At 41.6% G+C, this 14,025-nt stretch overlaps 1 protein-coding gene across 1 annotated transcript in view; it reads left to right on the plus strand.

Moving 5' to 3' along the window:
* Positions 1–1,179: 1,179 nt before the first annotated feature.
* Positions 1,180–14,025, plus strand: part of ARHGAP24 (Rho GTPase activating protein 24) — a 230,174-nt gene continuing 217,328 nt past the window's right edge. The window contains exon 1 of the mRNA XM_068403599.1: positions 1,180–1,450. The gene's annotated coding sequence lies outside the window, so the exon portion shown is untranslated. The remainder of the gene's footprint in view (positions 1,451–14,025) is intronic.

Consider the following 14,025-nt stretch of genomic DNA (forward strand, 5'->3'; position numbering starts at 1 on the left):
TTGGGCTTGAAAGTGTAATGTTGTGCTATTTTCAACTACTATTATTAGTAATTTTTTCTTATGATCTCATTGTGGTATAGTATTAGAAACTGGTTTTTGTATCCCAATGGGGATCTGAAAGAAGAGATTGGTAACACAGAGCAATGAGGATTTTCCAAGAGAGGTTGTGTTTCCACCTAAAACCAGTACTGTGGGGTCTGGTGTGCTGGACTGAGGTGGTGGAAGGGAGGATGAAGGTTACACATCATTCATTTCCCTCTCTTTAGTATGGGGAAAAGAAGCGCAGCCTCACGCTCACCAAGTCACCTGGGAGCAGATGACAGTCATGGCATTCAGAGAGGGAATGGCAGCTCCTGAAACCGAATTACAGCTGCAATTTCCATCATAATTCCCATTCTGATTTCTGCTCTGTGACTGAGTCAGAGCTGGGCCTGTGGAGAAGGCACGCAGCTGTCCTTGTACAGGTCCCATGGAGACCTCCGTCAGGCCCACACAAGGTAAAATCCTTAGTCCTCTTTAAACAGACCATCGTACTGAGTTGCAGAGATGCAGGCTGTTGAAAGTAGATGAGTTAAGAGCGCTTAGAGTGTGTTTAGTTGACTAAAGAGGTATCACTGGTAAAAACGAAAAAAGGGGAGAGGGGGTGGCAAAAATCTGCGTAGGGTCACAGGTGTCTCTGTGTCAGTTGGTGGCCGTCTCCTGTGTGCGCAGCAGGAGAGGAGCCCCTTGTCTGAGGGCACAGTCAAGTTGCTGCTGCGTGTGTAAGTTCCCTGGCACAAGTGCGAGGTAGCGCTGAGAAATCACCGTGTGTAGCGCTGGTTGTGTCCTACCCCCGAGAGGCTGCGGACCCTGCCCCGCAGCACCAACTGCAGCAAGCACGGTGAAACAGCTAACGGAGGGTCTGCAGGCGCTGTCGGGGCGGCGGGGCCCTGTGGCTGGGATGTTCAGAGATGTCTGGGAAGGAGCCGGACTCCCCCCCGCGCAACAGCAGCGCCGCCGGCGCGCTCCAGAGCTGCCAATGAAATCTGAAACCCGGGGCTGCGTCTGAGGGCTGGCCCTGGGAGGCCGCTCTAGCTCTCGTACTGTGTATTTACACATCCATACACACAGAGCCACTCTTCCCAACTTCTTGGGCTGCTCCTCGCGCGGCGGCTGGGATTTCTGAGGGACGTGCGGTGGGAGCGCGGAGCTCCCGTGCGGTGGTGGTGGTGGTGGTGGTGGAAGCCCTGTGTGTGCACAGACCGTCTGAGCAGTTGAGAGAGGGGAAAGGAAAAGAAACTTCTAAGTGCAGTCAGGCTGAAACAAGCTGTCACTGTTTCCGAATTTATCTTGAGAAGCCACGGCGTTTATGGGTGAGAATATCGACCCTGCTTGTGGAAGGTAGGAGTCCTGGTCTGGGGCAGTTTCGGAGCTCTCGCTGGATTGGGTCAGCACTGCAGCTAAAACCGGGGTAGGTAGCATTGATGCGATTTGTATCTTGGTGACAAAACCGTGTGGTCTTTGCAGGACAAATAATTGCTGCAGACCAGGAAGCAGTGGCAGCAGCTGTGTGTGTTAAGGCTGTTCTTGTCTGCCGAGGGGTGTGTGTGTGTATGTAGGCATCTTTAAGTGTTGTTGTGTGCTGTTATTTCTTAACAGTGTTAAATACTTCATAACAAGATCCCTTTTTGCTGTTTCAGGGGTTACAAGCAGAGTATGTGTCATCTCACTACTTGTTGGTTTAAATATAAGTAAAAGCTCTTTGTGCTTTCTGCAATCTCCATGTCCATGTTCATCTTTGGATTTATGGTGGTTGTCTTAAAATCTTCCTCCTTCTACACAAATATCTGTAGCAGGCTTTCAGTGGTAAGGTCCTCACTGGGACCGACTTTACAGTAAGGACTTTGACTGTAATCACAAAAGAGTTAAGGAATCTTCAGTGGATTTTCAGAGCTGCTGAGTGGATTTCTTTTTAAGGGAGCAATTGTCTTCTCTTTTTTTCTTCCATTGGGCTTGTATGGAATATTTATCTCTATATCTTTCTTGGCAGTAACATGCACGTATGTTGTCAGTTTGGGGCTTTTTTCTTTCAGGAGAGTGGAGAGTAGTAAATAATTCATGTGTGGTGGTGTTAGAAACGTTTTTACAACACATGACTGGAAATAAACAGCAGGGTTTTTTTTTTAGATAGGTACCCTTATCCTGTATAGGTAGAAATAAGAAACCAAATTAATTCCCTGTGTAGCATGATGACTTCATAACACTGAATTTGTCTAGTATTAATCCAAATTCTTTTCGTCTGTGATAAGTAGTGTGGTTGCTGGGAGAGGGTGATAACTCTTACTAGACCAGCAGATATTAAGATGCTGTTAGGTTAAGTTTTTCTGTTGCAGAGTAGTCCTGTACCTGGAAGGTGACGATAACTTCTGTACGTTCAGGGGGAAAGGATTCCCCATGAGGTAAGAATTAAGAGAGGGGGATTTATCAATACAAGGGGCAAAGCATCTTGTCCAAGCTAAAAATTATTTAAGTGTCGTCTCATACTGACAGAAGGCATGCAGAGTTACAAGCAGAGGTAGGGAGAAGGAAGGACTGAGAGTCAAGTGCTTGTTTCCAGTCCCATGAAACTTTCACGTTGTGGTAGTTTTGTTAGTGCAAAAAGGCGTCTTCTAGTACATGACACAGTGACTTGTGTTAAAAATAAATGTGCTTGGAACTCATGTTTCTTTGTGCATGGTGTCTAAAGTTATTTGTCTGCCTCTTCTTTGATTGCTGTCATATCTCTCAACTGCTTTTTTCTTCTCTTGTTCTTTACTTGGCTTTCATTCTTTAATGAAATTAGATAGGTTTAGTTTGGAATAAATAGTGTGCCCACATGAAAAAAAAAAGCCCCACAGTAAGTGAAAAATGTAAAGCCTTGTAGAAAATTCAGCTAACAACATAATTCTGCGTGGAAGGCATGACTTCTATGCACTGTGTGGCACCGCGCTTCTGGGCACAAGTGAGAGGGAGGCTGTGGGTTATTTCTTTACGACATGCCTCTCCTGTGTTTGCAGGCTGGTGTGTGGAGATCGCTTTTATTAGTGGTCCTATAGCTAGGTTCAGTTTTCTGAAGATGGAGTTTAGAAAGCTAGAAATGAAGAACCCTTAAAGGAAATTGCTTCACAAGTAATAGTTGGAACTCCTGATAAGGTCATGTCTTCAGAAGTAACTAGAATAGTAAACCCCTGCGAGCTCCATGTGCAGCTATAGCACACAGGCATCTCTTAGGACCTTTTCATCTGTGGCTGCTTGATTCAATATCCGATTTTTTTAAACACAACAGCTGGAAAAAAAAAAAAAGGAGTTGAAATTCACGGTGGGTAGTATGAAGTGATTTGCATCCTATTACATTTAGCTGTCCTCTCTGCAGGCTGTTTGGTGTTTATTGTGACCTGATGGCCTTTGGAAGTATGCTTTATTCCTGGAGCTATTACTTACTGCCTTTATCTATATTGGGCAGAGGGAATGCTTGACATGATTTTTTTTGAAATAACCCCCTGGAACAGAGTGTGACACTTTAGCATATTGGGGTGGCGTTTGTGTTGTAAACTGTCTTGCGGGTGAATGAACTGTATGTTAGCTTTCAACCAGGAAGAAGATTGTCTTCTCTTGCCATTCTAAAACAAGAAAAACACTGAAGGAGAATATATGGTATAGCTTTTCTCCATTCACTGTCTGGAACTTGACTTTCTGTAATGTTGAGGACTCCAGGTAAGACGAGTGGCTGATATTGTTAGATGCTAAGGAAACACACAGCTTTTTATGAAACTTGTTACTCCACTACTAGTCTTGGGAGGAATAAAAACTTACACAGACAACAGAGGCCAAATTTCCAGCTTAGATTCTATTCCTACATGTAAGACCACAGAAAGTGCTAGTGGTAAGATTTGGTCTATGTTAGTTTCTATTATTACACTAAAAGCAAGGATTTCAAGTTAGAATTGTTTTTTATAGTTGTTGCCTGTATTTATTTAGAAAACCTCGATTAGGTTGCTTTTTTAATTTGGGGAGAAAAGGTGGCTCAGTTCTACAGCACTCAAAAGGGTATGAAAAGATGGGCGTACTTTAGCTTCAGCAGCATAGCAGACATCAATAAGCCTTGTGTTGAGGCAGATAAAGACTCTTCATCTGCACAGATGTAATCAAATGATGATGAAATCCCAGTCTTATAGCATTGGGGAGGGCACACAGCCTTCGGTGACAGTGGTACTGTGGGAGCCAGTAGAGGATGCCTTGCCAGGGCAGTGTGCATGAGCTTCCAGAAGCAGCTGGATGGTGTTAAGAAGCAGCTTGCTTTGGTCCCTGTGATGTCCCAACCTCAGCAGGACTGCCGGCAGCTGATGCATCCCAAGCCTCATGGTTTTGCCATCTTCGCTTTCAATAGGTACCCCCAGGATGTGCCCACAAGCCAGCTGTGGCAGCGGATGTGCAGGTGGCTGGTCTTAGTGTGAGGAGCTGCATGCTGAGAAACTTCTTCCTATTCTGCAGCTTTTTGTACATTTCCTGATTCTTTCCTTCTACTTCACCATATTGCCAGTTACCTTTGGGTGATCAAAGTGTGGATAGTGAGGACTGGAGCATAGCTGTAAATTTATTTTGTATTCAATTGATTATGAATCCAAAATGAACCATAAGAGTCCTTGATTAGCTCCCATTATAAGCTAGAACATTTTTTTTCAAAAAATACCATGTTTTGCTAACAGAAAGTCACTTGATAGGCTCCCAATGCTCTGCAATGTATTCGCTTCGTGTAATTATCATCAGTCTTAAACTATGTGCTTTACTGCTTGTTTTATTTGACTGTCTTTAACTACTAGCTTTGTTAGCTCTGGTTCTTATTAGCTCTTTGCATGTTTAATAGTCTTCTCTATGCAAATTTATGCTCCCTCTAGAGTTACTATCTTGTTCTTCACCTTCTCTTTGTAAAAGTGGAAAATAGAGTTCCTTCGTTACATTCTTCCATTCTTTAATTATCCCAGCCTTTTAAAAATGGTTTCCAGTCTTCCAAAATGCTTCTAGATGTTTGAATACCAGCACTGGAGGTAATACTTAGAGTGTGGTCGTGTGAAATCCAGAGACACATTTATAAATAGTCTTGTGATGACACTGGAGATGGGGCTGTTGTGTTGAACAGGGACCTCAGTTTTTCCTTCAGGAGGGTGCTCTCAGGTACTGCCAGTTCTTCACAACTTGTGAGTCTGCTGAGCGAGAACACACAGGCTGGTGCACACAGCTGTCTGTCAGTCACCTTTCTTCTTTGTAATTAACAGCTTCCTTGGTACTTGTCACCTGCACAGTTTTTCAGTCATGATCTTATTTTTTTTGTTTCTTTTTTCTTCCAAGTCATTGGCTAAACTGCAAAATAAATAGTTCCCTTGAGACTAGAAACCACCTGCAGTATGATGTTTTTTTGTTTACGGTCATGATTTTTGACTTATCTGTTAACGGTTTGAATTAATTTTGTCTGCCTGGCTCAGCTCTTGTTTCATTGGGCTTTCTTAATGAAAATGTCATGGTCCACCAAGCCAGACGCCTTGAAGGAGCACACCAGCTCAGTGCATTTAACTTCAACAAACTCCTATTGTTTACTGTTGTACTGGCTAGTTTGGAGGGGCTTTCGTGCTATGTGGCTCAATGAGACAAACTTTAGCAACACGCATTGAATTCTTTGGCAATGCTTATATAGTTTCTTGTCATGAAATACCTTTCGTTTTCCTATATTTAGTTCTGTGCAATTTTGTATAATAGCAATTATGATTAGTAGCTCTTTAGCAAAGACATTTTTCATGTCTGTTACTTCCAAGAAGTAACTGGTGTGTTCCTGTCGTTCTTTTCCCACATCTGCCTTTGCTTTTAGAGCAGCTTAAATTTTAACTGGACTGGTTTTCTTTGCCTGCCAAATTGAACAGTCATGAAGTGTTATAAATAATAAAATGCAAAACCCCAGCGATTTGCTTGTATCTGGGAAACAGTTAAGATCCCTCTAGATGTCACTAATTGAGAGAACCAAACATGCTCCTTCCCAGCTTAGTGTGGTCTGGGCCAAAATGTGTTGGCTACTTCCATATTTTGAGCTATTTCCCTGTTTTGCAAAGAGGTAAAGTGCTTCTTCAGCAAGAAGAGAAAGTAGCCTTCCAGTTAATCCTTACTCGAATGACCTGACCTCAGCTCCAGAGGCAGCATCCTGGATTTTCTGTAAGCTGCCTTTCTAGCTGTTTCTTTAACCTCCCCCAACTACCACATCCTCCGTTGTGAGAAGAAAAATGTGAAGAAGGACAGAAGTGACACCAGGGGAGTCCCTTGCTGCCTGAGAGTGCTAGTAGTTCGCAGCTTAAGCTGGAAAAGGTTTTAAAAAGAGCGTCAAGAATGGTCAAGGACACAGCACAGCTTCTGTCCAAGAAACAGGAACTTTTCAGCCTGGAGATGAATGACTGAGAAAACTGCATTAACGAGTGGCAGGGAAAGGGTAAGCAGAGGCCAATTCTTCCCTTATTTTCCAGTACGGGAATCCCAGGGTGTATCCAGGAGTGACGGTGGCAGGCTTAAAATAAATGAAAGGAGGTAGTACTGTGCACAAGATGTAAATAAGGTGTAATTAAGATGCATAAGTACTTTCCAGAAAATGTTGTGCTTAGTAAAGGGAAAACCCAGTTTTAAAGGGTAGCTAGCCGAAAGTATTGTTGCTTTCTTGTCTTAGTTATTTATCCTGCTTGTCCGTGAGGTTTTGTTTTAGTCACAGCTGGAGATGGGATGCTGGGCTAGGTGGACTCTGCGCTCCATTGTAGCCAGCCAGTTCAGTTTTGACCCTCCTTTGGATGTTACTTATGTAGGGGAAAAAAAAAAATCTGATATTCTGTTTGTGGCTTGATGGAAAGGAACTGAATGACCACAGCAGACCATTGCTATACATGAAGGCTTGCTTTCTTCAGTTGGAAATGTCTGGATGTAAGAAAGGATAAGAGCTGGTGTTGCAAAGCGAGTTGTGATGAATCTTTGTGCTTTTGATTTTTAAAGATCATAACCTTGTTTCCAAGTAGCGCTGTGGGGATGTGTGGGCACAGTCTTACAGGATGAGTATTTAGAAAATGAATCACAAGAGTGGATCACATGAATTCAAGTGGAGCAGACCCCTTGAAGCATGCTGGAGCTTACTCAAGTCTTTCTCTACATGCCCTGCTTGACAGCCTGCACTGTAGAGGTGGAAAAAGAAGCAGCTGAAGTGCTATTATGCTCCGACAATCCCAGTGTGCTAAATGACTGTTTAGCAAATGGGAGAGCACTACAGTCAAAGGTGACTTAAGGTATTCTTAAGGCCCCTCTTGAGTTGCTTGAGAAAGAAAAATGATGCAGAGGCTGCAGACAAGTAGCTTTGCTTCTCATTCTTCAAATCCTACTCTGTGGATCAGCTGGATGTGGCGACTGCCCCCCACGGCCAAAATGGTTGATAATTCTAATTCTTTCAGTATTTTGGGGAAAAAAGAAATTTCAGTAAATCTCTAAATCTTGAGGAACTCTGCATTCTACAATAGCCCCAAGATCTTGTTGCCACCATGGCTATATGTGTTTAGAACTGGCTACTTTAATTTAGTTGATTATTACTGTAATGGAGTGCTAATCATATTCACCTTACCTGCTTGGGCTTGGACTGGGAAATAAGAATTGTAGTTATCAATGTATTGCACAGAGCATGATAAAACTCATTCTTATAACGCTTCCTGTTGGAGCATAACAGATTGCTGCAATTCAAAGACAAGCATGTGAACACAGACGTATATCTAGGAGATGAAGACAGACTTCTGGAAGTCTATTTATTTAATGATATCATTGCCTAATTATCAAAGTGTTGTCTTAGAAAGTGTGCTGAGTAATTTGGGGTCTTAGTGTTGTTGTTAAATGTGAGATAACGATGAAGGAAAAAGCTGTGCTGTACATCTGCTTATAATTATAAACTACCTACCATGGTATTTTGATTGTCCACAAGAATTCAGAGCAAGCAGCCTATTTGATGTATAAGCTTTTATATGGTGGAGCCTCTAGACACTTCCTTCAAGGGTTTGGGTTTCTGGTTGTTTTCTCTGTGTGTGTGTGTTTGTGTGTCTCTATGGTGGGCTTGTGTTGAGCTTTTACCTCTTACCCGTGGTTGAGATCAAAATTGCGTGTCAGATGCATGGTTAGTCACTGTGGTTATCCACTACTAAGTGGTCTGTCTTGCAAAACACAAAACAAGAAATCCTGGATGCTAGAAAGAAATTTTATCTATCTCTGGCAGTTGCAATATTTGTGCAGCTGTTCCCACAGATGTTTCTTTTTTCTTCTCCTTTTTTTTTAATTTCTCCTAAGAAGCAAGCAAACCGAGGGAGAAATGTTAAAGGGCTTCCCTGGAGAAAGAGAAAACTTAAAATGCATTTTAGTTTGGCAATAGTGATGTACCTCGTTTTAAAAGGACTGTGAATTCTTACTTTAAGTTTGCAAGTACAAAGCCTGCTTAGGCTCTGTGTTCAGTAGAGCTAAATAGAAGTGTCCTAAAATGTGAGCTTTGCAAACGGGCTTTCAGGGTCAGAATCTGACTTTAGTAATTGGGGATCTTAATAGCATTGCTGGAACCCAAATGGATTTGATCTCAGTAACTTCAATGTAAAATATGCTGAGTTTAGAAGTGAATAGGAAAAGTCCTGGTCAAAAAGCTTGTTCTGACAAGAGTTCTGCAGTGTAGCTAAAAATGAAGTTTCAGAATGAAAGCATAGTAGCAAACCCTCCCTCCCCAGCAGTCAATAACTGATTTCAAGATTGGGGACTAATTTTGTTCATATGTATTGCAAAATATCATTTAACATCCACTGTAAGACAGGTTTATTCACTGTTTTTTAAAAAAAAAGGAAATACAATTCCATTATATGGCAGTGGGAAGTCTTGAAGGTGCCATTTTAAATACAGTTCAAGTAAAAATTCTTCAAAAGTCAATAAATTAGTTGGAATGTAAAACATTATTAACATTTGATGCATGATGCTGAAACCCCTTCTCTTCCTAGGAGAGTACAGGGCCCAAACTGCAGTCAGTTCACTTCATCCTCCAGAAATGTATAATAAATGATATTTATAAAAACATACATTAGTATAAATAGAGATCTATGTCTTGATGCCAGCAGGCTTTCTTTTAATTAATTTTCTATTGATTCATTTCTGGTAACTTTACTGATTTTGAAGAATTTACTAGGTTTTAGCATTGATGTTACAAGCAATTCTGGGCACTTGCCATGATGATTCGACTCCTGATTTGGTCAGCTGTTACTGGTAGGCTTTACCACATTTAGAAACGGTTGTTGACTGTGCCCTTTGCAGTGGTTTGTGCATCTTTGTATGGGAGTAACCACATTAGTCCGTTCAAATGCGGCCGTCTGCCAGGCATAAGAGGAGGGGGAAGCTTCTAGGAAGGAGCAGGGGGCAGCTGTGATGATGACTCTGTAAATTGGGGAGCTTGGCACAGTTTCTTATATATAGCCCTTAATGTATCTTGTGGTTGGCTGTCGAGTCCTCTCCTGTTCAATGTGTGCTGAATTTCCATGCGTACCTCTTGTGCTCCTGCTGTCAGCCTGGGCTCACAAAGCTCGCAGTGCTCTCAGCTGACACCAGGAAAGGACTAAAGCAGCTGGTTGAGTGTGCACCACATGGCACATTCAGTGTCAAGACTATCTATCATGTAACGAGATTAAGCCATCGCGCAACACTGCTGTACAATGCAGGCTCACGCAGCCCCTGATACCTTTCCTTGGCAACTGGAAAAGTGCAGAACCAGAAGTTTGGCATAGGGGTGATCCTCTGCTAGCATTAGAAATAAAATCCTAAATGCTGAGACTCCCTGCAGATGTTTGCATGTTATTTGATGGTGCTACTCCTGGGACACTGCTTCAGAGATCTTCATCTGCCAGCATGAACAAGAAGGCTGTGAAACGTGAGTTTTACCATTTCTTACTTTCACAGGGACTACTGGAAAATGATATCTTAGCCAAAAGGATATATTAGATATTGTTAGTCTATATATGATTATGCAGTAAGTATTTTGCACCTTACTTAGGTGTCCAGTAAGAAATGATGAATTACTGTACAATATCTGGTGGAAATACCCAGTAAAGGAAATAATTTCTAGTCTGTACTGTTACACCAAATGCTGAATGAACCCAGGACAATGAAAAAAATAAAGAAAAGGTCACGCTACTACAGTGTCAGGGGAGAAACTGGAATAAGGGGATATGAGCAGTGCTACTGAGACATGTCTTTGCAGTATTTCAGTTTCTTTTCTGAGGGTGGGAAAAACAGGCAGTTATCACTGAGGTATTGGTGTAGACAGGTAGGTATGACAGGGAATAGATCCAATTTCACTTGCAGACCAATTGTCGGGTAGTGCTGCTGGACTGCTAAATTGTAGACAGAGCGATTGGGATGTGTTGGTAGATGTGGAAATGTGGCATGAGGAGCTAATAATTTCTCAAATGACTAGTCACAAAATCTTTGCTTTTTTTGCTTCAGAGTTCATTAAAAGCTTTCACCTGCCATTTAGCTCTCCCTTATAAGTCATTATTACCTTGAGACAAGAAGGATCCTTAGATTTCTGCTTTGAAAACACAGAGCTGGTTATGCCTTCTCTGGCAAGGGCAGGTCTGTGCTGCTGGGCTATGCACTGAGCCTCCAGCCTTGTTGGAGAGGAAAGGGAAGGGTCTGTGTAGAAGCAGCATTCGTAGTTCGTAACAGATGTTTTGTAGGAGGTGTTGCTGCTCAAAATGCACAGCTGGCCTCCAAGCCCGTGGTGTCCCATGAGACTTCTGATGAAAAGTTAGCTTTGGTAACTTTGCTCACCATTGTGGCACTACGACATACATCATTAAGGAGCTGAATACCTTCCTCTGTTTTATAGCTGCAGTGTCTTAGGTTGGTGGAATTGTCTGGGCATAGGCAAAACCAAAATTGTCTGGAGCCTGTGATACCACTCAGTTATGAAGATACTTTAAGTTAGGTCATACTTGTTTTCTAATGCCATAAAGTATCCAACAAATCTCCATACAACATGGCTCTTGGGGGGAAAATGTGTATGGTAGCTGTGATAACATTTTTTCACTCAAAGGTTTGACTTTTGAGCTGCAGGAGCATTACTCTTCTTTTTGTACTTTCTTCTTGGAGAAAAAGTTTAGCATTTTCTTCTGAATCTTGGAGGTGTCACATGATGTGACAAGTCAGTGGGCGGTTCAGTTTCCTCTGTCAGGTAACTTTAAAATAGAGAGCTCTAATGTGAATACAGTGTCAAGTACTGTACTGATTCATAGCCTCACTGCTCCTTTCATCCCTAGCTGGGGATCAGAGGTACATTGTGAGATACGTTTTGTATGCATCGTATTCAAAGTAGTCTTGGAGTACTCAAAAAATCCTGTGGTGTTTCCTGTTAAATCTACACCTTTCTCTCATGGAATACTTCTCTTTGCATGTTACTGAGCTTTATGAAGTCCTGTTCTTTAATATGCGTGGTGCACACCTCCTCTACATCTTTATGTATTGAAAGACACTCTTTGTTTATCATTTTCAGTTCTCTAACATTAATTCTGGGATGGAAAGGCAGGTAAGATAAAAAAGAAACCTGTTTTACTTGAAGAATGGCTCCTGTCTGCCCATTTTTACTGTTACGACATGCTCACATAAAAGGAAAGGTGGACCATTAGCCAAATCTTCCATCGAAGGAATATTTAGTAATATCAGCAAGGTAAGGTAGTCTGGGATTTCCAGAAAGAACTGCTCTTCTGCCCATCTCTTCTAGCTATGTAGAATTTCTGCTATTTAGAATTTGTGACTTGCAGTGCCTACAGCTGAAAGTCTTGCATTTACCCGCCCCAGTGCTTTTAAGAGTAAGTAAATAAGTAAGATAGAGTAGGTTTTTTTTTTTATCCCTAGATAAGTTTTATTCTTGCCTTTGATCTACCCTTTCATGATTTCAAGCAGTAAAGAGGTAATGTGCCCTGGAGAATAACCAAAGATATTAGGAAATTACCTAGAAGAATGGAAACCGAATAGCAAGCATGTTTAAAATCTGTCTGTACAGGGAGATTACTGACAGTTTCAGCCAGTATGTGTTGAATATTGGTTGTGGTATGACAGTACAGCTGAAAGGATGCATGCAGACTTATGGATGCTAACTTGGAAAATACTAAGTGTGGAGCTGGTAGTAGCAATGTCCTTTTTAGATGAGTGTGAAGTTAATGTCTGTGCTTAAAAAACAGGATGAAAACTTGAGCTCAGAAATGAGCTGTGTGTGCTGGTGGAAGTCTGGAAAAAGTCGGGGCAGGGGGTTGTGTGTGTTTTCAGAAGCACACAGAAGGACAGATTTTTGGCATCTGCTCTAGATGACTAGCTATGAAAGGGTTGAAGTCTTATCACAAAAACAAAAATATGATTTATTGGAAGTGTCAAGAAATAAATCACAGAGCCTAATAGGCCTGTTAAACAAGCTTCTTGGTTTGGGTATGATTAAAAGCAAGGAGGCTTGAATGGTTCTTCTAGTTTATAAACTTGGATGTCTAGACAGATTGCTTGGAAACTGATATGAGCAAATAGTTTGTTCTGAGACTCATTGAAAGTGGAACAAAAAGAAACTGTGTTTTTTGGCTAGTCCATCATTTGCAGAATTTTTGAGGCTAACGAGGTAGGAAAAAGTAAAGGAGTGTGGAAATTGTGACATGATCCTGTAATTTCTCCCCCTTTAACTGGCCTATTAAAATTTTACAGAGCTCTTTAGAGAGTGTTTTTAAGCTGCAACTTGTCATATTTTTGGTAGTGGTGGTGGTGAAACACCTTGCAGAAAGACTGGGTGTTTCAGCTGAAAGTTTATGTGAAAATATATTAGATTTGACCAAGTTGTCATCAAAAGGTCACTGAATTCCAAAATGGTGTTGGGGAGACAGAAGGTACTCATTTGCCATCCTGGGACAAAAGAGCACAGACTAAAATTGCTGTTTGGTTGGAATGATCGGAATATATATTTTTTTATATGACGGGATTTTTACTGAACCTGTTTAATATATATATGTGTCCTGGTTTTGCTGGGACAGAATCATAGAATTAATTTTCTATTACATTTTGGTTTAGTTCGTGGCCAGCCATGGTATGCGGGTTTCTGTGGTGATCAAGGCCGTTAGCAGTTTTGAGTTAGCCAGGTGCTAAAGCTAGGAGGAGCAAAAGCCAGGGCAGCTGACCCAGGCTGGCCCACAGGTGTACTCTATACCATAAACGCCACGTACACTATAAATTGGGAAGTTTGGGGGGATGGTCTGCTCCTTCCTCTCTTTGGTCTGCTCTTCTCTCTCTCCTAGATGGTCACCATCTCTGGAGGATCTCACCACCACTATATGGGCTAAGTATAACACGGTGTCTTTTGTATTAGTATTGATATTGGGTTTATTTTATTGAGTCTGTTTCAATTTCAACCCACGAGTCTCCCTCCTTTTCCCAATTCCCTTTCTCAGCTGGAGAGGGGTCGTTGGGTGGTAGAGCAACTGGTTATTGTTTAGCCCTGGCTGTGGGCTAAATGGAGACAATATGCTATGTCATATAGTATATTAAAATTGTCAGTTCAATTAGTTTAAATTACATTTGAAATTAAAAACAAATAATGCTTTACTATTAAGTAGCATCTCTCATTAAGGCCTTGGTGCTCCATTGTAACATTTGAATGACTGATTGTTTTGGTCATGAATTTTGTGAAACAGTAAAGGAAGGTGCAGAGGTTGAAAAAATTTCTCATGGTAGGCGTTCTAGAGATGGGAGAATAATGCTAAAGCCTCTGAAGTTGGGAAATGGGGAAGAAAGCCTTGGTCTTAACAGTTGTATACTTATGACAGGATTGAATTGACTTGATAAACTGATGTTGTTTAGACAAGGAATCCATGGACAAGGAAAGCAGTGATTTTTCTTGCATGTTTTGTTTCTTTGTAGATATATCAGAGCTACTTTGTCTTAGAGATCCTG

The sequence above is a fragment of the Nyctibius grandis genome, chromosome 6 (assembly GCF_013368605.1).
Source record: "Nyctibius grandis isolate bNycGra1 chromosome 6, bNycGra1.pri, whole genome shotgun sequence".
Lineage (NCBI taxonomy): Eukaryota > Metazoa > Chordata > Aves > Nyctibiiformes > Nyctibiidae > Nyctibius > Nyctibius grandis.